General features: G+C 37.0%; 1 pseudogene; it reads right to left on the minus strand.

Moving 5' to 3' along the window:
* Positions 1-1,902: 1,902 nt before the first annotated feature.
* Positions 1,903-7,954, minus strand: LOC119981895 (annotated as a pseudogene).
* Positions 7,955-12,326: the final 4,372 nt, after the last annotated feature.

Below are 12,326 nucleotides of genomic sequence, written 5' to 3' on the forward strand. Positions count from 1 at the left end.
TCACTAGGGAAGGTTCAAAGCCAAAAGCTACCTATCTCGATGCAGTATTGATTCTACTGCACTCTCAAACGTATTCCCGTGTTCGAGTTGTCGTCTGTTTCCATTCAATGTGGGGGATTATTGGAAAAATGATGGTCAACCATAGTTTGACCTAAATTTAATGACTAATTAATGAGTCATTGAATAATAATTGATGGGTCTTAATCTTCCATATGAAGAGAAGAGGTTGGAGTTTCATATGGTCAAAACCATTTTTCGGTTGAATGGAAATTCACTCCAAAATAGTCATGTTAATCATGAAGAACAAAGTGCAATTAGTGTGTGTACGAGAATCCCACATTGGAGAAATTTAATGTGAATGTGTTGTTTATAAGCTTAAGTTTTGAAGTAAAGTTTTGGGCCCAAGGGCACCCAAAATTTTGTAGAAGGGAGAGACTTTACACTATGGGCTTGGATTAAAAACACACCCACACAAAAGCGCGCCCACCCTCCGTGCAAGGGCCAGGCCAGCCAATTGGTCGGGCGTGGCGTCGCCAAGTGAGCTGGCGAGGCGGGCCTGACTCATGCGTTGACTTGGGCTTTTGTAGGCTCAGTGTCTCCTAAATTTTTGCACAAAGTTTAGTTTATTTTTTGACCCATTAGTAATCCAAATTCATTGAATGTGGACAGATGATTTGGTCAAAACCTGTTGAGTCTAGCCCGCAATATCTGCTTGGCCCCAACCCTCATTACCTGGTCAAGTCAGTTGAAGCCCAAGTGGTTGCACGTCCTGGTCAAGTGGAGGCCAAAAATCAGTGGTTGATCACTAATTTTTCTGGGCTGGTGGTTGCTGGGCTCTCCTATTTAAGGAGAGCTTAGCAGCAAGTCTCAACACACCGGGAACAATTCATCCTTCTTTCTCCCTTGCGTCTGTGTTCTTTCACTCTGAGAGTGCTGTTTTAACTGGTTCGATTGAGTTCATCTATATTGTTGTGCCGCTTACTCGTGTTGTGAAGTGTTGTATCTGGGGAAGAGATTGTCCGGAGAGCAGAGGCACCAAATTGGCCAGGACCAATTCTCTTTAAGGAGATTCGCTAAGGCGTACCTCGCTTGCTCATCTTCTGTCCAGCTGCTTCTACAATTTGGTTTTGATATTTTAATTCAAGCATTTGTTCTTGTATGTGATGCTGTGCTGATTAATATATGCTACTGTGTTCGTTTTCTAGCATCTCAAGATTACTGGCTGTTGTTTATTCAATTTAATTGTTACTATAACTTTTATGCATGCTAATAATCCAACACATAACACAGATAACTGGTTTCATCCATGGAAGTATATCCTCTAAACTGCTTGCTTTAACTTTTCTTTTTATGAGGGCATGCGAATCAAAGGGCATATGATTCCCATATTTGCTGGTCTTTGGATCCCAAAATTTACCAAGACACATCATTTTCAGATGCAGTTGTGCTCCATCATAACGATAACCTGGTTGATAGAAACCTCCAAGACCCAAGCCAAGCTCTCGGCAAGCTTTTAAATTTTCAGATGCAAAATTGGTTGTATCATTTTGGGTGTATTCCAACCTTAATTTTGCTTCTCAATAGTTCTATCCTGAGGAGGGTTTGAGATCCGTAGAAGTAAATCTAACCGAACAGCTAGTAGAATAGTTTTCACACAGCATATATAGAGCAAGAGACATCTAAAACATGATTGTACGTTATGGTTGTAGGATTGCATGCGTTGGTAACATATTAAATTTACCAGTTCGATAGTACATGAGAAAATACTACATATACTCGAACAAGAATGACCAATAAAAAAGCAATTTACTCTAGATTCTAGGATATTATAAGACATAGCATATATTAATATGAGTGTGAATAGATCGATGCATCACATAAATAGATGCCACAGGCAATACAAACTTTTATTCCAACTTATAAGAAAAAAGGCAATATCAACCTTTTATTACCTCATAGAAATAGGAAACACACAAAGAGATAGTACAAATTCTTATTCCAAGCTATAAGGAAAGGCAACATCATCTCGAGTGACAGCCATATCAAGCTCTTATTACGTGGTACAAACAGAAAGCACACAAAGAGAGAGTGGCATGCATCCTCGAAAAGCCATGCATTCCCAAGCACAAATACACGAAAGCTCCAAGAGAAGGCAAGACCATCCCAAGTTATCAACCAGCATTTATGATTCGGTGGAGAAGTTGAGTAAATATATATTGCTATAAAAAAAGAGTAAAAAAGATACTAGCGTGATTTATATATTCCTTACTGTGGGGCTCAATTTTCCATTGTTGATTATTTCCATCAATCTAGATCCCGCCCATAATTATAGCACCATCAAAGGATAAATCGTTCAAAGCAGCAGCTTCCAAATGCGATGCCCATTTAAGACTCCTTATAGCCCTGTAATCTTCACCACGATCGTCTGCTTGTGCCCACAAGACAGACTCGTCAAGAACATCTGGATTATAAGTAACCAATTTCACCTACAGGTATAAGAGTTTTTCACAATAAATGGTTACAAGTAATGGAAATGTTGTCAGTAATTGTAAAATTATAAGCGACAAATTAAGAAAACCTATAATTTTAAGGTTAGAGAATTCTTACAGGAACAAGGTGATCAAAAGAATGTTTTAGGGTTTGGCCAGTTGCTTTATTAACCAAAGAAAAGGCAGGAAAGCCCCATACATCCTTCACATAGTTGTACTTGTCATCTTTGTACCAATGCTGAAACAACAAGAGAAATTAGTGTTAGCATATATGCTAGAATCTTATTATTGTAAATTAAATGTATGCAATTCTTAAGAAAACAATTGAAGAGATTGAAAACACGCATTTTAACAGAAAAATAGAAAGATCAAAAAAATAAAAATGAGAGATCACGAATAAACCTGGCTGTCATCATTTTCATCAACGGGGACAAGAATAGCCATTCCTTCACCGGCGGCAAGATTGTATTCAAGGGAAGCCCTGCAATACACCCTCTGACCGACACCAAAGTGTGTGTGTGTACTTACCCCAAGTGTAGGGTATCGTCAAGTAATAAAACGGTGAGTTCGGTATTGATCCACGAGGAAGCAATGCAAATTTGAAGTGAATGATATGCAAATGACTAGCTAACACTAATAAACACAATGAATATCAAATAAAAGCAAGTAAAAGAAATGGACCGAATGACTCGGTAGCATGAGCGATTTTGTAATCAAAGTAAGCACAAATTGGATTTAAAACAATTAATTAAAAACCTAGTCTCTAGTCCGTCCCGGTGGCTACTCGGTTCTCATACTCAAGGTATCATTGCAAACACACACAACCATACACAATGCATTGTGTGATACTATCAATCATGCATATGCAAAGAGAATTGGGTTATAAGACTTCAATTCATACATGTAGGCCATCGGGTCTCTTAATCTACGATGAACGCTAAGGGATAAGCACCTAATATTATGAATTAATATTCCCCCTTGGGGCTTGGCTTGGCTAACACCCTAGTTTCACACTCAAAGATCAATTAACCATAACTCTCCCATGCACATTCCTAATTTAACCCAAAACCCCATCATCAATACACATAATTAATAGTTATGCAATGAAAAACTCAATTAATTAAGGAAATCATGCAATGGGTTTAACAATTCTCAATCAAACACATTAGATGCAATCCCTAGACTAGACAATCCAAAAATACAATCAAATATGTCATCTCCATAGATCCAATCACACAACCACGAAATTAAAAGAGCAAAATCAAAGCTACAATTCAATGAACATACCTTGAGTAATTGAAACCGAGCACCCACCGTTTGGGACTAGAAACTAGAAAGAGAACTTAGCCACTCATCATAATGGACATAAACTTCAATTTTATAGATGAAAATCAATGTCTACACACGAAATCACAAGAAACCAAGAAAAACTTAGAGAGAAAAATAGAGAGAAAAACAATGGAGGCAAGAAGTTGGAGGAGATGAATCCATTGAGAGAGTCCCCCAATCTTAGGGTTTTCTCCTCTTTTACAAGTATAATGACCTATTTACCCTTACAAAGCTTTCTTCCATTGGTTACATTTGAGAGATACCCAAAAACCCAGCTCAATTAATCATTCTCGGAATGCAGAAATCGGGCGACTGTCCGGACGGTTGAAATCTGTGTGGACAATTAAACCCTCTGGTTCCAACTGTCCAGACGGTTGAAATCTGTTTGGACAGTTTGTGCTGATTTTCATTTTTAGCTGTAGCTTCATGATTCTTTCACCTTTTTGCCCTTTGATTCAATTATCCGAACATCCAATGAAGGTGTCCGGACAATTCTTCATCTCTATGAACTTTTCTTCAATCCCAAGAGCTTCTAATTTTGTCGGTTTAATCATATTTTCTGCAAAACCAATGAAAGACAATCATAAGAGTAAAACTAACTTATTTAAACACAATTACATTACTTAAGATACTAGAACTCCCTAATTAGATGGTATTAGAACCTCAAAATAGAGGTCCGGTCACACCCCCCAACTTAGACGTTGCTAGTCCCTAGCAATGCAAACACTACCTAAAAATAAAAACCTAACTCACTGACGTAGGAATCACGTTTGCATTTAGCATATGCAACAAGCCTTTAAACCCCTAGGTCACCCTAGTGGACGAGTTGTAGTCTCGTGAGGGCTTATCAGAGCGATACCCACAAACACTTGCCAAAGGATCCACCATTACTTTGAAAGCACCACAAATGATTCTTAAGTTCTCACATGCAAGAAATAGAGCTAATCCTCCAATTCCCCTGCTTAGTCAAAGACATGCAAAATCTTTGGAAAATCGATCTCAATCCCGTTAAAAATGATCAAGAACATTTTATACTATGAAAAATATAGGTGCAATCAAGCAAGACAACTCAACACATTCACACAAGTAAAACCTTGTTATGGACCCTTTTGGTGTTCATAAATCCCCGATCCCAAATGTACACAAAAACATAAAAGCATTGGGCTAAGTGAATGACTTACACAATTGGATTAAATGTATGTGTTTATAAAAGATAATTTGGATGGGCATAGCTTTGAGAAAGAAATCACCTACAAGAGCAATTAATGGATCCACCAACTCACTTGCTTACCTTGGATCAAATTCATCAAAAGGTTAAATAGTTTGTAATGTGGCTAAGGGACAAGGTAGGAAGAATTTGGAACTAGGTAACAAGTTGCAAGGTTAAGTTCAAACATGTGAGCTAAATTCTCATTTTGCCACCCCTTCCATTGCACTACAAATCCAAACACTTCTCATCCTTTACACACAAAGGATTAACTTTATTGTATACACCTCTTTTTGATTTTTTTTTTCTATGCACTTTTTTTTTTCTTTTTTCTTCTCTTTTCTTCTCGAAAATGAACAACATTTGAACAACAACCCTCAATTTTTTTTCAACATAAGAAAGGGTAATATCACTACCAACTTATTTTTTTCAAGCTCCTACTCAACCTTGCAACCAAAGGTGGGAAGTATTTAATGAAGTGGTGCACACAAGGCTTGTAAGTGAAATAAAAAAGGCTTAAAGAAATTTAGGCTTGTAATCACTCACAAATGAATAGGCTATGCTCAAATCTCTCAACCTAATGAATCATTCAATCCTAAGTTCACAGGCAAGTGGCAAAATACAAAAATCACACTTCTCAGTAATCAAATGTAATGGATGCAAAGCTATTGAAGAACACGCGCATAAGATGTCAAATGAATATCAATGAATAGCATCACCCAGAACCCAATGTATATCAAGGAAAAATGACTCAAAAGAATGAGAAGGGATAAAAGGTAGTTTTCCAGACAAAAGGATCCAAAAACGTAGTCATACAAATGCTTCAATGCCAAGATGCACACTTAATCACAGTTTTGATATCAAACTAGGTCCCAATCATCCCAAGAAAGATTGATCATAGTCATCCTACTCAATCACATGCATCGACTTCACAAAAGAAATCAAGAAACCTACTCTACACTTGCACGTTCGAACAAGAATAATAAATTAACGTTGAAATTGGTAATGAATCCCAAAAGCATCTACCATTCCCTTCCTAAAGTCCATCTAGCATGTATGAACAACAAAGCCCAACACAATAGGATAGAGGGTAGGAAATCATACCATACTCTTCAGAAGTGGTCGGAATCATGAGAAACGAAGCATATCCTGAAAAAGTTAATACCAACCACACTATCCAAGCATGACACAACAAGAAATTTTTTATTTATTTTTTTTTTCAAATTTTTGATATTCACAAAAGCACACCAAAATAAAGCAAGTTTCACAATGAATTCACAATTCCCTCACCCCCCAACTTAAATGAGATATTGTCCCCAATATCAAGAATGGAAAACAAGGCAAGAACAAATTGTGAAATGCATTGTGAACATACAAAAACACACCAAAATTAAAGGGTAAGAAAATCAAAACATAACACACAACCATGTCACAATTCTCACCCCCCAACTTGAATAAGTGCACAAGGAGCAAAAATTGTGAAATGGATTTTGAGTATACGAGACACACAAAAATAAATGTGATCTCTAAACCAATCCTAAACATATATGTACAAAAGTGGATCGACCATAACACAAGAGAGGGATGGGATCCTTGAGATCCCAAGAACATCCTCAAAATCACTACTCCCACTTTGAGGAACATAACGAACCACACATGATTCGGTCCCCTTTTCCCCAAACTCACCTAAAAAGAATTGTAATCGTGGTTTGGGATGCCACACTTTTCTAATTTTGGTAAATATTTTATGTGTGACATGATGTTTAGAGGATTCTTTAAATCCACTTGCAAAAGGTAACGTTGTCAATTCTTGAGGATGCACTTGGTATGCACCGACTTTGATTGGGAAAGCCTCTAATGCTCCTAAATGAAGGGGCAAATGTTCTACACTATAAATAGTCAAGAACTTCAAAACTTTTTTCATAATATCTCCCTCAATCAAAAGTCGACTACCTTTCTTAATCAAAACTAGCACACCCTCAAATGAATTCTTTGCAAGTGTCATCTCTAATTTATCCTCAACATGAGAGTGAATGTAAAGCTCAGGGATGTACTCAATTGCTCTCCCACGGTCTAACTCATTCCCTTTTGGTCTCACTTTGTTCTCCTCTTTCTCTTCATTTCTCTTCTCTTCGCTCTTTTCCTCAACGTTTTCAACTTGATAATTGTCCTTGTCTCGACATGATCTATCTCCAACTATAACATTTTTCACCTCACCACCCACTTCTTCCACTAATTTCTCATCCTCACTTACCTTAGGAGTCATGGTATTGTCAATTACTATCCCACTCCTTGAGGTAATGATGGGTTGTTCTTGTTCTTGCACATCCAACCCCTCACTTGAAGTTTCGAATTGAAATTCTAATGTTTGAGTGATCTTTGTCAATTGGCTTCTTAAATCTTCCAAGGCTCTATCGGTTTGCTCACGAAATTCAAATCTCCTTTGATTAACCTCCAATTGAGCTTCCATGAATATTTGAAGCGTATCCTCAAGTGATCTCTCTTGGGGTGGGGTGCATGGTTGGTAAGATGGTGGAGCTATACATTGGTGTGAAGATTGTGCTTGCCTAAAGGGTTGGTACTCATGTGCGTGAATGTAGTCAAAAGGAGGAGGAGGAGCATGCACATCATGCCCATAATATGCATATTGTGGAACTTGAGGCGCATGAGGCATATAATGCATGAGTGGTTCATTGGGATATTGAAAATCATGTTGGGGTGAATTTTGAAGTACATGATCATGTGGAACATTTATGGTCACATTTTGCAAATGGTTATCCTTTTGGACAATTTGTGGCACATTTTGCAAAACATTACCTCCTTGGGCATTTGGTTCATGCCTAGAATTTGACAATTCCTTTATGTTCACATTTTGCAATAAACAACACAATGTATTCAAATCAATTTTGTTTCCTTGACCACCCCCCATATCATTAGCATGAACACTACTCCCTCTAGATAATGACATTTTGGCACAAAGTTTCAATTAAGCACAAGGAGCACAAGATAGTAATCGAAGAGTTTCAAGCAAAGAGATCACAACCAAAGGTTCATTCAAAGCAAGAATTTATGAGAATAAGCAAAGGCAATGATAGATCAACAATAGGTTTCCAAGAAAAGATAACCACACCAAGTATACTAGCAAGTAGTAGGGAATAAAAAAAAAATGCTTAAATCTCTCTCAAACAACGTTCCACTACCACAAAGCAAACAAGGTGGCATCCATCGCCCACAGGAAACTAAGTTAATCCCATCCGCCAAGTTCTCCTCACAAATTTTTTTTTTCTTTTCAGCAACTATACTAAATCAACTACTCTAGAAAGCAAGGAAAATGAAGGAACGAAGTTACCCTTGAAGCGTGACCGTGCTCCTTCCTTATTTGATGGCGTTTAATAGCATAAAACTAGCATCTACAAGCCACCCAGCTCCGTCTTTGACACTCGCTTCCCCGGCAACGGCGCCAAAAACTTGACCGACACCAAAGTGTGTGTGTGTACTTACCCCAAGTGTAGGGTATCGTCAAGTAATAAACCGGTGAGTCCGGTATCGATCCACGAGGAAGCAATGCAAATTTGAAGTGAATGATATGCAAATGACTAGCTAACACTAATAAACACAATGAATATCAAATAAAAGCAAGTAAAAGAAATGGGCCGAATGACTCGGTAGCATGAGCGATTTTGTAATCAAAGTAAGCACAAATTGGATTTAAAACAATTAATTAAAAACCTAGTCTCTAGTCCGTCCCGGTGGCTACTCGGTTCTCATACTCAAGGTATCATTGCAAACACACACAACCATACACAATGCATTGTGTGATACTATCAATCATGCATATGCAAAGAGAATTGGGTTATAAGACTTCAATTCATACATGTAGGCCATCGGGTCTCTTAATCTACGATGAACGCTAAGGGATAAGCACCTAATATTATGAATTAATATTCCCCCTTGGGGCTTGGCTTGGCTAACACCCTAGTTTCACACTCAAAGATCAATTAACCATAACTCTCCCATGCACATTCCTAATTTAACCCAAAACCCCATCATCAATACACATAATTAATAGTTATGCAATGAAAAACTCAATTAATTAAGGAAATCATGCAATGGGTTTAACAATTCTCAATCAAACACATTAGATGCAATCCCTAGACTAGACAATCCAAAAATACAATCAAATATGTCATCTCCATAGATCCAATCACACAACCACGAAATTAAAAGAGCAAAATCAAAGCTACAATTCAATGAACATACCTTGAGTAATTGAAACCGAACACCCACCGTTTGGGACTAGAAACTAGAAAGAGAACTTAGCCACTCATCATAATGGACATAAACATCAATTTTATAGATGAAAATCAATGTCTACACACGAAATCACAAGAAACCAAGAAAAACTTAGAGAGAGAAATAGAGAGAAAAACAATGGAGGCAAGAAGTTGGAGGAGATGAATCCATTGAGAGAGTCCCCCAATCTTAGGGTTTTCTCCTCTTTTACAAGTATAATGACCTATTTACCCTTACAAAGCTTTCTTCCATTGGTTACATTTGAGAGATACCCAAAAACGCAGCTCAATTAATCATTCTCGGAATGCAGAAATCGGGCGACTGTCCGGACGGTTGAAATCTGTGTGGACAATTAAACCCTCTGGTTCCAACTGTCCAGACGGTTGAAATCTGTTTGGACAGTTTGTGCTGATTTTCATTTTTAGCTGTAGCTTCATGATTCTTTCACCTTTTGGCCCTTTGATTCAATTATCCGAACATCCAATGAAGGTGTCCGGACAATTCTTCATCTCTATGAACTTTTCTTCAATCCCGAGAGCTTCTAATTTTGTCGGTTTAATCATATTTTCTGCAAAACCAATGAAAGACAATCATAAGAGTAAAACTAACTTATTTAAACACAATTACATTACTTAAGATACTAGAACTCCCTAATTAGATGGTATTAGAACCTCAAAATAGAGGTCCGGTCACCCTCTAAGAAGGTTTGTTTGTTTCAGTCATTTCTGCAGCCATTGTCTAGTGGATAAGCTGGGGATGGGCTTCTAGGGTGGCAAACATGCCTTCTTATATAGGATAAACAAAACACCAAAATACCAATTAATTTAGTAGCAACTTATGAAATTAAGTTAATTAATGACTCTACCACTATAATAAATCTTATATTATGCAATATATATAATTATAAATCCGCAATACTTCTCAAGTTCCCATTGCTTACCTATCAATTGAAAAAAAAAAAAAAGAAGAAGAAGACCATACCGACCATATATTAGCAAAAAAATTAAATCAATAATGCTTAGCATTTGTGATCAATCAATGTGCACATAAGCCAATTCAACCACCGTAGAGGGTTTTTTTTATTTAGTACAACGCGGTTGATGTAGGAATAGATGTTTATCACAATTTAATTGATTATAATTATTCTCTTAGAAATAGTCATATTCGACCACCCTTTAGGGTTAATGAAGAGAGCTAATTTCTTGCAAAAAAAAAAAAAATTAAACTGTGCTGCTCAAATAATTAAAGAACAACAACTATTTTGTAAACAACTGATGACCTAATTTCTTGCACGCCTCTCTAGTTTTCTATTTAATTTGTCAATTAAAAATCTAATAATTTAGTAAAATAGTCATGTGATACTTGATATTTTTTTTCAATTAAAATTAATTTAAATTTAAATTATTTGGTCATGGCCTCATGCCTAGTTTAAATAAAGACTATCCTCATTAAGTCTATATTACACAACTTGAAACTGTGGTTGACTTTGTGCAGAAATTGGTTTCAATACTCGATCAAACATCGGTTCACTCGAGCGAAAGAAATAACGTTCTGTCAATCAGACTCAAGAGTAAGCACACGATATTGCGCTCGGGGAAAAAGGAATGTTTATTGATATGCGAGAGTTTGCGTTCGAGCGAAAGGTATTATGCTGGCGTGAAATTTCACATATGCAAATATGATACATATTAGTTTAAAATAAAAAAGGGGCTAATTATTTAATGAGGTGGCTGCGAGAGAAAAGAGTGTGAAATAGTTTGAGAGAGCCATTTTTTGAAAGAAACTTTGTTCACCTTGTAAGGTGGATTTTACTTCTTGTAATCTTTTTCCAAAATAATGAATCTGCATTTCTTCTGTCAGTAGACGTAGGTTAATATAGAACTAGGTAATTCCTGGTGTTCTTTACTGTTTTTTGCTTTATTCCTACTTTTATGTGGTTTGGATCTTGTTATTGACTTAGTTATCGTTGAGCGCTTTGTATGTGTGATGAGTATCCTACATCAAAAAAATAGAGCTACCAACTCTAGTTTATAAGGATCCAAGGCACCCTCACCTGGTAAGCCGGTTTTCTGGGTTGTAGTTCTACCTTGGGCCTTATGGGCCTGTTTGGGTTCTCATCATTGATGCTTTCATTGAGAGAGTTGCGTTTGCGGAGAGGGCTACCGTCTGGGAAAGGGCTGCCGTCTGAAGGGTGAGCAGAGCCGCCAGGCGAGCGTAGCCGCCGTGGACGTCGGCTGTCCAAGGGAGGTGGTTTGATGAGTATCCCACATCGAAAAAATAGGGCTAGCAACTCTAGTTTATAAGGATCCAAGGCACCCTCACCTGATAAGCCGATTTTCTGGGTTGTAGTTCTACCTTGGGCCTTATGGACCGGTGTGGGTTCTCATCAATGTGGATCAACTCGCACTAGTCATGATTTTAGTCGTTATTTATTCTCTATGAATCAATTAATATACATCCCTCACCCAAAAAAAAGTTATCTACACCACCTACCGACAATTATACGTGCACAATTGCACAACTGACTTCGATTGAATATTGACAATTCAATTAATTTGACATATACTTGTAATTAATATATCTATATATATATCTACAATATGAAGCTGAGATTTGTCATGCAACAAATACATATAATAATAATAACGTGAAAAATCAACGAAAAGGTAATAAAGGTAATAAAGTATTTTTCTTCACTCAAAGATGGAACATCAAATGGTCCACAAATGTCTGTATGTATTATTTTAAGAAGTTGTGTACTACTTATGGCTAATCTCTTAGTATGTTTGACTTTTTTTTTGCCCCAAGTAGGATGATTGCTAATTAATTTGATGAGCTACATTTAGATGAGTTACATTTAGAGTATATTTGGATTGAGAGATTTGGTGAAGGGAAGAGAAGTGAAAGAGAGTTTCCTTTCAATTATCTTGTTTGGATAGTTTAGAAAAAATTGAGGGGGGGATTTGAAGAGAATTGAGCGGACAATTTCTACAATTTATTTGTTATTC

Source organism: Tripterygium wilfordii, chromosome 17 (assembly GCF_013401445.1).
Source record: "Tripterygium wilfordii isolate XIE 37 chromosome 17, ASM1340144v1, whole genome shotgun sequence".
NCBI classification, from domain to species: domain Eukaryota; kingdom Viridiplantae; phylum Streptophyta; class Magnoliopsida; order Celastrales; family Celastraceae; genus Tripterygium; species Tripterygium wilfordii.